This window comes from Drosophila takahashii, chromosome 2R, assembly GCF_030179915.1.
Source record: "Drosophila takahashii strain IR98-3 E-12201 chromosome 2R, DtakHiC1v2, whole genome shotgun sequence".
Lineage (NCBI taxonomy): Eukaryota > Metazoa > Arthropoda > Insecta > Diptera > Drosophilidae > Drosophila > Drosophila takahashii.
The window spans coordinates 11,287,215-11,297,656 of record NC_091679.1 but is presented as its reverse complement, the minus strand read 5'-3'; the positions used below and the strand labels follow the sequence as shown (position 1 = coordinate 11,297,656).

General features: G+C 36.5%; 1 long non-coding RNA gene across 1 annotated transcript; it reads left to right on the top strand.

The window, feature by feature from the left end:
• Positions 1-1,893: 1,893 nt before the first annotated feature.
• Positions 1,894-2,503, top strand: LOC138912421 (uncharacterized). Its single transcript, XR_011417966.1, has 2 exons — positions 1,894-2,281; positions 2,348-2,503. It is a non-coding gene; the product is annotated as an uncharacterized lncRNA (long non-coding RNA).
• Positions 2,504-10,442: the final 7,939 nt, after the last annotated feature.

Below are 10,442 nucleotides of genomic sequence, written 5' to 3'. Positions count from 1 at the left end.
AAACTCGTTTCCCAGACAAATATTTAGTGGAAAAAATAATAAAGAGAGACGGGAATAAAGTCCGTGTACGTTGTTTGGGGTTTTCAAAAAAATATGATAGCTGGGAATCTAAAGATAATATTTTATAGAGCAACTCTTATTCGGATTGAATATGATCAGACCCGCATACACAACTTTAAGCAAAACAAAAGGTGAGTTAAAATACTTTAGTAATTTTACTAATTATATTTTCTCTCTATCTCTTTCTCATTTCAGTTGAATATGTTCACCTTTTATCATCTAACGTAGTTTCAGTAATTGTAAATTCTAAAATTAATTATAGTTTTAATTAATCTGATGATGCCATTATACAACTTTATCATAAAAAAATAAACATAAACTTAAGTTTATTATTATTATTTATTATCTAAAAACAGAAAGGGAAATCAAAAAAATTATAAAGATAGAGATAAAAAATCAGCTGAAGAAGATGATGAGTAATGGGGAGAAATAAATAATTTGATCCACAGTCGATGGTAGACTTAACAGAAGTTACAAAAGATGTGACCTACGTTTACAAACTTATGAATTGCTTATTTAAAATGTTTTGAGGAGAAAGCAGTATAGCAGTTGTGATTTTTATCAAAATGACAGATTGTGAGGGATATTTTACGATCCCTGCTGAATGTATGAAAACTCTGAATGTATGAGAACAAAATAAAAACAAGAGAGAAGTCGGGTGCCCCGACTATCACTTACGCGTAACTCAGCTAAAGGGAGTGCGAGGGAGATGGATATATGGAATGTATGAAAACTCTGAATATATGAGAACAAAATAAAAATGATAAATACATTTAATTTTTGATAAGTTAAGTAAGCATATGAAATGATCTACGAAGGATTTTTCGGTGGCTTTCCATCCATTTCGGTTTTTATTAATTTTAAATATGAAATTATTACATTAAACAATTATAGTTAATTTAAATATTTTAATCTTTGATTTAAATATGAAATTCTTTTTTAATGACGTAAAATATTTAAAGTAAATATGATTAACAATGAATCTAATATATTCGACCTTAATTGAAATGTTTTCAAATTATATCATGCAATGATTTTATATTTAATTCAAATATATACATATATACTATGAATCTTTGCATTCAATATGCAGATATTTATTTTAACTAGTGCATTTTTGTATATTGTTTAGATTGGAAGAGAGGGAAATATGTTGAACCTACTAAAACTACAGGCAGCCAAAATAAAAGACTTTAAAGAAAAAAATCATAACCAGGTAGGATAGATATGTTTGCTGTGGTAGGCGTGGTTAGAAAAGGAAAGAAAGAGTTGAATCTAGAATAATTGTTTCAATTAGAAGAAATTTAATATATTAATCATCAAGTAGTTTAGTATGTGTTAAGATTATAAAGTGAAAAAAGATTCTACTATCATAAAAGTAGCCTAAAATATACCATTTAATCTCCTCCTCGAGCAGGAGTATATTATCCTCCAAAGATAGTATCGATGCCTTCATCGATTCTACCTCCTGTATGGATTGTTCTACTTTAGAAGAATCGACCTCTCTTGCTTGATTCAAAAGCGTCTCCAGCTTTGCCTGCTGGTCAAAGGTGAGATTTTCAATAGGTATTAACTCGCAGATTCCTTTAGCATGTTTGTTGAACACACTCGATCTCCTTTCCGCTACTTCTTCCTTTTTGATGAATCCCATCTCAATCCACTTCTCACATTTCTCGTTTAACAGCTCGAGGGATTTTCCGATGATTGACTCCATATTTATAATTTTCAAGTGCCCAACTGTCATTTCATATAACAATACATCTTTTTTTCCACTTAAATTTGCTATTTATCGTGACCAACACTTGACCTTTAAACAGATGATGTAGTGGCGCTTGTCACTCCAGTTTCCTAAAAGTAGGCAAAATAAATCTGCCCAAGAATGTGTTATAAATATCCCTATCTTATCTTATATCGTGACTCACCGATGTGGCCACCCTTCACTATCGGCCGCGCCACCTAGTGTGCAGCGTTTGCACTAATGCAGATCTACAGTCATACTTACCATCGCTAAGGGGTACGTCTGTAAGGCCAAGCTTACCCACGTTCTCTTTTCTTCCGGATTGTCATACTATATAGACGTGTTTAAGTGCAGCTCAAAGTCTATAGAAAAATACCCCAATGAGGTTAAGCTATTAACAGTGCCTTAAAATACAAATCCGCCAGCCATCCATACGAAGAAAGGAGAAATATCATTTCCAGTAGTCGTGCCAGGCCTTTTTGGGTAATTATTCTTACAAAAAAAGGGCATTTTCAATAGTTTTCCTAATTGTCACGTTTTTCCATGTAGATCTGGCACCAGGTATTATGTTGCCAAAAAAATAACATATTCAATCCTTGTTTAATTGAGCAAATAAACTCATTAAAAAGGCCGCCAAGACATCAGTTGATCTTAGAAGTTCAGCCGCCGCTGTAGCCAGCTTGCTCAGCCCATCATACATACATCGGCCAAACAACCTGTAGCAGCAAAAAGCGAGCCTCATCCCAGCAATTACAGTGCCCGAAAAAGTGAAAAAAAGGCCCGCGAAAAAAAACGTGTTAAAATCGGTGCCCAAAATAGTGGATGCAGTGGGCGAAAAAACGTGTTGGCATCGCCAGAAACCCTTCGGCGGAAAAACCACGCGGTTTCAACATAACGTTATTTTTTTCCGTGCATGAACGCAAACCACGTGCCGTCTCAGCTACCCTCTACAGTGCGAGAAATTTGTCCCCAGATATATATCATTTAAAATTTGGTTCCTGAATTATTTTAAGTTTATTACTTTTCTTTATTTTCAAATTTATTATTTTTTAAGGTTGTTAATTTTTAAAAATTATTATTTTGTATTTTTGATAATTTTCAAATTTATTATTTTGTATTTTTTGTTAATTTTCTTTCTTTATATTATTCTTTTTTATTATTTTGCGTTTTCTCTTTAGTTCATTTTATTCTTTCATTTATTTTGATATAATTTTTTTTGGTGAATAAAATATTCAAGTGAAAGATGGTGGATTGAAAGCAAATATTTTTTTTTGTGTATAAAAGATAAGCTGAAATAAATAAAGCTCAGCTTAACCAAAAGCAATGAATTAGCAATAACAACAACAATAGCCCCAGAGAAGTGAACAAGTGAACATAAAACCAAACAAAACCAATGCAATCACAATCAATGCAAACACAATTTTGATTCTCATACAGGTCGGCGAAAGATCTTTCACCGATGGATCCATAATAAATGTAAGTGACAAACAAAAACAAATTCTGTGAATATGCATCGGTACTGTTCTAGTCTCTCCCCTGTTTATAACATTTAAATTTTGCCCCGTAAATTTTTGCCAGTGTAGCCTATGCGAGCCAAATAGTCCGTCTCTCTCTGGCTCATGTGCCTTTATCTACCAGCGCACCGAGCGAAGCTGTGCTTGCGTTTTCTTTTGTGCTGCTCATCCTTCAGACCAGAGCTTCGCTGACCTACCTCAATGTTTTCCGAATTTACATTCATACAGTGCAGGGCACTTAACTAGGTACATTTAACAATTAATTTTGTTCTTGATTTTCATAAATAAAAATAATATTATACAATGGAAGGCACATTATTAGACACGCCTTTTCTTTACTTTACTTTATTTTCCTAAACATTTAATACTTTAATTTCGAAATCTATAAATAATATTTTGTTTTTTTTTAATGATTATCTACATTTATAATTAAAAATTCTTTATATTGTATTTTCTTTATATATTCATTTATACATTATATATGTATTTTCTACCCCCCTTACAGCCACATCTTAAATCCCTTGAATATTATAAAATTAAACAGAGCTATTGAATAGATTCAAAAAGTGAATAAGTATTAAATTTATAAAAGTGAGCGAAATAAAATGAAGAAAGAACGCAACTAGATAATGAAATAATAATTAAAATTAAATGCTTTAAAGTAAAGTTAAATTCTTTTAGCCTAAACAAATAAAACGCAAACATGTTAAATACACAAAACTACAAATATGTTTAAAATAAATGTTTATATTATGAAGTCGAACTAAACCTTGAGTATTCCGGAAATCATGGGATACAGAAGTGTAACAACGAAAATCATTTAAACACTTTAGCGACCACAAGGGATCACTACCAAAAATGGAGTTATACTGCAATATAGTGATCGAGGTAGGGTGGGGTATAAGGCCACTAGCAAACATCTTAGTGTGTCGTAATGTCGCTAAAGGAATTTTCCTATCTATCCTATTCTAGTCCTTCTATTTTTTTTTCTTTCCTCTCTTCTTCTTCTTTCGAGGCTAGTTGAAAGGCTTTTTCCCTTATTTCCCTTTCAAAATATAACACGCGAAAATTACTTATTACTAGCATACTATTGTGAACACGTAACAGAGTATATTCCCTTGACCCTCGCCCATAATGCCGACGAAGATGAGCCGGAACAAGCGCGTGTTTCCCAACTCAGTTTACATTAACATCTGCTCATACGATTAATCAATTGTTTTTAAACGTTATATGCTACAGTAATAATTTGGCGCCCAACGTGGGGCCAGAGGCAGCTCGGGGATGGCCGAGGTTCTACGAAGCTTTTCCGAGACTTTCTGATTTTCCGGCAAGGCCCCAGAAAAATCTTAAAACCATATCTTCAGTCATCAACAGCTGACTTAAATCAACTAGCCATACCCTTTTCCAATTCCCAAAACTTTTCTAATAGGAAGCCTGTGGATAAAATAAAGCTAATATTACTTACAAAAAGTTATTGCCAAGGTTATCCAAAACATTAGAAAATGCCCTCTCAGATAAGTACTAGGTGGAAAAGTTTATATTCTGAGTATATTTACAGCCGCTAGCAATATATTTGAGACAAAAATTTATTTGTGAAATTTTCTGGATTTACGATACGTGGAGTAATTCTGCGACGTACCGAAAACTAGTAACACTATCCCCTGTCACAATTATCCCTTTTCCCGTAATGGTTTTGTTTTGGTCAACGGAGGTTGGTAGCTTTCTGGATTTCTGATCTGTGGAATAATTCTACGACTTACTGAAAACTATTAGCAACCCCAGCTTTTAAAACTGTTTCCTTATTTTTCTCTATTATTTTGATGGTTTTTTAATTGGATTGTAAAGTTTTTTTTGGATTTCTGATACGTGGAGAAATCTACGACTTACCGAAAAATATTCTAACAGCAATTCAGAGATCGCAACTATTTATTTATTTTTCACCATACATCTATTTCCTATTCTTTATTCTTCCATATCGATTTTGAACGTTAGGATATACCCCGAGAAGGCTTTTAGTTATTTCTGTTGAATGACTTTTGCACCGGTTATTCTGGCCAACGTTTTGAAAAAGATATTTTCTAAAATCTCACGAATTTATCGATATTGTATCCCCGCTTTTATTCAGGATTATAAAGTGGAATTCATTTGCTCTGCGTTATACCGATAAATAGTAGGAAGCGACAGAGAGAGAAATCGATGAGTATTTTAGTAAAATTCCTCTATACTTTCCAATCCCTTTAAAAAAGTTCATTAGGTGATCGTTGTTCATGGAAGTTAATCATGGTTTCCGGATAAAAATTATATTTGAAAAACTATCTGTCTTTACAAAATTCTCTAACCTTTTAAAAAAAAAAAATATATATTTTAAATAAGTTTATTAATAATTAGCTAGAAAAAAAAAACGGGACCAATAATGTCTGATCCACTAAGCAACATAGAATTAGCAGGAAATGTTGAATGCTATCTTTGTCTCAAAGAAATAGCATATACCGCACAATTGTTGTCTACTAACTGTAATCACACTTTTCATTGGGCTTGTTTTAATAGTAAAGTAGCCAATAGGGAAATCTGTCCTGTTTGCAGGTCTCCATTACAGACTGCTTTGATGAGTTTAACCGTCAACACAGATTTAAATCAGAGTGGACAAACAGCATCCAGACATTCAGCCGGAAGAAGCAATCCAAATATTAATGAGGCTTTGGAAAACGAAGATCAGGAAAACACAATGGAAAGTGTAGAAAGTCCATCCGAATCTATGAAAGCAATGCAAGAGGCTTTGACCAAAGCCATGACTGAGGCATCATTACGACAAGCAGAGATTTTGTCGCAGGCCTTGCAAGCGCAATTTAAGAATCTTATGTCCGCATTGTCTCCTAAAGATAGCCAGAAGGGGAACTCAGGTACTCAAAATCAGGATTGTTTTGTACCTAGTGGACCCAATACATTTCAAGTTGAAAAGGAATCTGCTAACCAGAGTGGTTCTAATGCACATGAAAGTCGTCTGCTTAACCAATCTAGGTCTTCCTTCTCAGGCACAGATTTGCGACCTGAGCGCGTTAGTCAAATTATAGGAAATTGGAAACTTAAGTTTACAGGAAGGTCAGGCATGAGCGTAGAAAGCTTTCTATATCGCATTGAAGCCCTAACCAATCAAACTTTAGATGGAAATTTTGAGTTATTGACGGGACAAATAAGTACTTTGTTTGAAGGTACTGCAAATGAGTGGTATTGGAGGTATCACAAAAGCGTGGAAAAAGTAGAGTGGTCGCCTTTATGCCAAGCATTGCGTATACAATTTAAGGAGGACCAAACGGATCTTAGCATTCGAGGGTCTATTGATCGTCGCAAGCAAAGAGTTGGAGAATCGTTCGACGAATTTTACGAGTCCATCCTTAGATTGTCTGATAAGCTAACTGTTCCATTGACCGATTCAGCCATGCTAGAGTCCGTCCGTTCAAACTTACTTCCAGAAATACAGCACGAGTTACTGTATCAACAAGTATTCAGCACTGCGCAACTTCGTCACGTAGTTCGTACCCGCGAGTCGTTTATGCAGTCAGTGCCAAAACAAGATGTTTTTAAACCACGACCAGCTCCTCGTCGACATGTTCACGAAGTTCAAATTGAAACACAAGAATCTGAGGAATCCGAAAGTGATGAACCAGAAATTTCGGCAATGAATGTGACGTGCTGGAACTGTGGCAAAGGTGGACATTCGCATAAACAATGTCCAGAAGAAAGTCGTCTCTTTTGCTGGGGCTGTGGCCTAGTAAATGTCTACAAAACGGCGTGTCCAAAATGTAGTCAAGCAAAAAACTACTCAGCCCGTGCACCACCGAAAGGTGCACGCAGACAAGTGGCGTCGAAAGCGACGAATACAGATTAAAGTCCACAATTATATCTTCATCAAATATCCCAGACTTTTCACATATCCCTGACATTCCTTTACACAAACGTTCTTTTAGGGTAACACCTATCATTAGTCGCCCAAATAAAAGAAAAGTTCGGTCAAAGTTACGAATCAAAGAATTCTACCTTAAATGTAGGCTGGAAAACCAGGCGTTGATATCAGCTATTGTCGCGCCTGATCAGCGTCCATATGCCAAGGTATTTCTTTTGGGTAGAACTGTGTCCGGTCTAATGGACACAGGGGCGTCCGTTAGCTGCATCGGTGGAAACCTAGCAGCAGACTTGATCCGTGATCGAGTGCCTTTTAAAAACTTTTCTTCCTCCGTTCGAACTGCAGATGGTAATCAGAAAATATCGTCGGAAAAGTAAGCACAAATGTTCAGTTTGATGGACAAACAAAACTCATAACATTTTATATTATTCCATCATTAATACAGTCATTGTATCTGGGCATTGATTTTTGGACGAAGTTCGAGCTACTTCCATCTAATCTACTTCCAGCTAATAATGCTACTAATATTGAAGAGTTAGACAGTAGCAATCTTAGAGCTCTTTCAGATACCCAGGAGAAGGTATTAAAAGAAGTAATTCGTATGTTCCCTTCCTTCACTGAAAAAGGACTAGGTAAAACCCATCTTCTATCCCATAAAATCGATGTTGGCAATGCCACACCCATAAAGCAACGTCACTATGCCGTGTCTCCAGCTATTGAAAAGTTATTGTTTGATGAGTTGGATCGCATGCTTTCACTAGGTGTCATTGAAGAATCGGAAAGTTCCTGGTCTTCTCCGGTTGTGCTCGTCCGCAAACCTGGCAAGGTGCGACTATGCATAGATTGTCGAAAAGTGAACGAGGTGACCAAAAAGGATGCCTATCCGATGCCCCTCATCGATAGTATTCTTAGCCGACTACCGAAAGCCGAGTTCATAACGAGTCTCGACTTAAAAGACGCATACTGGCAAATACCATTGGATCCCTGTTCCCGCGACAAGACGGCCTTTACCGTGCCTGGCCGGTCGCTGTATCAATTTACAGTAATGCCTTTTGGTCTGACCAATGCACCTGCGACGATGTCCAAGTTAATGGATCGAGTTATTCCGATCTCATTGAAGAACGAAGTCTTTGTCTATCTAGATGACCTTTTAATAGTTTCTGAGACGTTTGAAAGACATGTGGAAGTATTAAAGGATATCTCGTTTGCGCTGTCTAAAGCCGGTTTAACTATAAATGTGGGAAAAAGTAATTTCTGTGTAAAAGAAGTTAGTTATTTGGGTCATGTAGTAGGTAACGGAAAAATAGCTATGGATGCCGATAAAATCACTGCCATTATTAACTATCCAGCACCTCGTTCTGTTAAACAGCTACGTCGATTCCTGGGAATGACGGGATGGTATCAAAAATTCATCCGTAACTTTGCTTCTATCGCCACTCCGTTAACAGATGCTCTTCGTCAAAATCGTAAGTTCGAATGGACACATGAAGCTGAGGATGCCTTCCAGTTACTTAAAAACGAAATGTGCAAGGCTCCAGTACTTCACACTCCCAATTTCAATGAGCCCTTTTACCTGCATTGTGATGCAAGTCACACCGGAGTTGGGGGAGTGCTTATGCAAATTGATCCTGAAGGTAATGAGGTTTCTGTAGCGTACATGTCCCGCAAGCTTAATCGGTGCCAAAGAAATTACTCTGTTACCGAGAAAGAGTGCCTGGCAGCGGTGTTGAGTATTAAGAAATTTCGTGCTTATGTCGAAGGTCATGCTTTCACCGTGATTACTGACCATGCGTCATTAAAATGGCTTATGTCACAATCTGACCTTAGTAGTCGACTAGCTAGATGGGCCTTAAAATTACAGGGTTACCAGTTTACTATTCAGCATCGTAAGGGTAGTAAGAATATCGTTCCAGATGCCTTATCCCGAACGCATACAGATGATTTATCAGAACTAGACAGTACCAAGATTATCGATATTCAATCTCCACATTTCCAATCTGAGGCATACAAAGTCCTGCAGGATAAGATTAAGGAAAATTCCGATCGTATTCCTGATGTCAAAGTTATCGATGGCTACATATATCGTCGAACAGAGCATGCTTCTGGTGACAGGATAGCCGATGACCTTGTTTGGAAACTGTGGCTTCCCCTGGAATTAGTGCCCGTAGCTTTGCGAATTGCTCATGATGACCCATTATCGTCACACTGTGGCATAAACAAAACTTTAGAACGACTTCGCCGTTTTTACTATTGGCCTAATTTAGTAAAGGACGTAAGAGATTATATAAATCGCTGTGAAATTTGTAAGTGCACAAAAAGTTCTAACAAACCGTTAAGACCGCCTTTACAGAAATCAGAGGAAAGTGATCGGTTCTTTCAGACACTATATGTTGACTTTTTGGGCCCCTACCCGCGGTCAAAATCTGGCAACATAGGAATCTTTATAGTTTTAGATAATTGTACAAAATTTCCTTTTCTAAAAGCTGTAAAAAAATTCACAGTTGATGCTATATTGCCATTTTTGGAACAGGACCTTTTTCATTGCTTCGGTGTACCGGAAAAGTTGATTTCCGATAATGGAGTTCAATTTAGATCCCATGCGTTTAATAATCTCTTGCAAAGCTATGGAATATCTCACGCCTATACTGCCGCCTATTCCCCACAAGGAAATTCCTCTGAACGTGTGAACAGGTCGGTTATCTCTGGTATTAAGGCGTATATTCATCCAAACCAAACCAATTGGGATGAACAGTTAAGTAAAATTTGTTGTTCCTTGCGATCTAGTCTACACACTGCCTTAAATTCTACCCCATACCGATTAGTTTTTGGTCAGCATATGATAACGGATGGTTCGTCGTACAAATTGTTAAGAAATTTAAATCTTCTGGAGGATCGTACCATTCAACTTAGTAAAGACGACTCTTTGGATCTTATGCGAGCAAAAGCTAAACAGGGCATTCAAACCCAACACGATCGAAACGAAAAATCTTATAATTTAAGGAGTCGTGAGGTGTTCTTTAAAGTAGGTCAGGAGGTGTTCCGCCGAAACTTTCAACAGAGCAATTTCGTCAAAGGATTTAACGCTAAATTAGCCCCTACATTCGTTAAATCACGGATTAGGCGAGTGTTGGGAAACACTTATTACGAGTTGGAAGATCTTCAGGGTAATATTATTGGCAAATACCACGCCAAAGATATCAAACAATAGATTTTTCGTGACAGCGTGTAT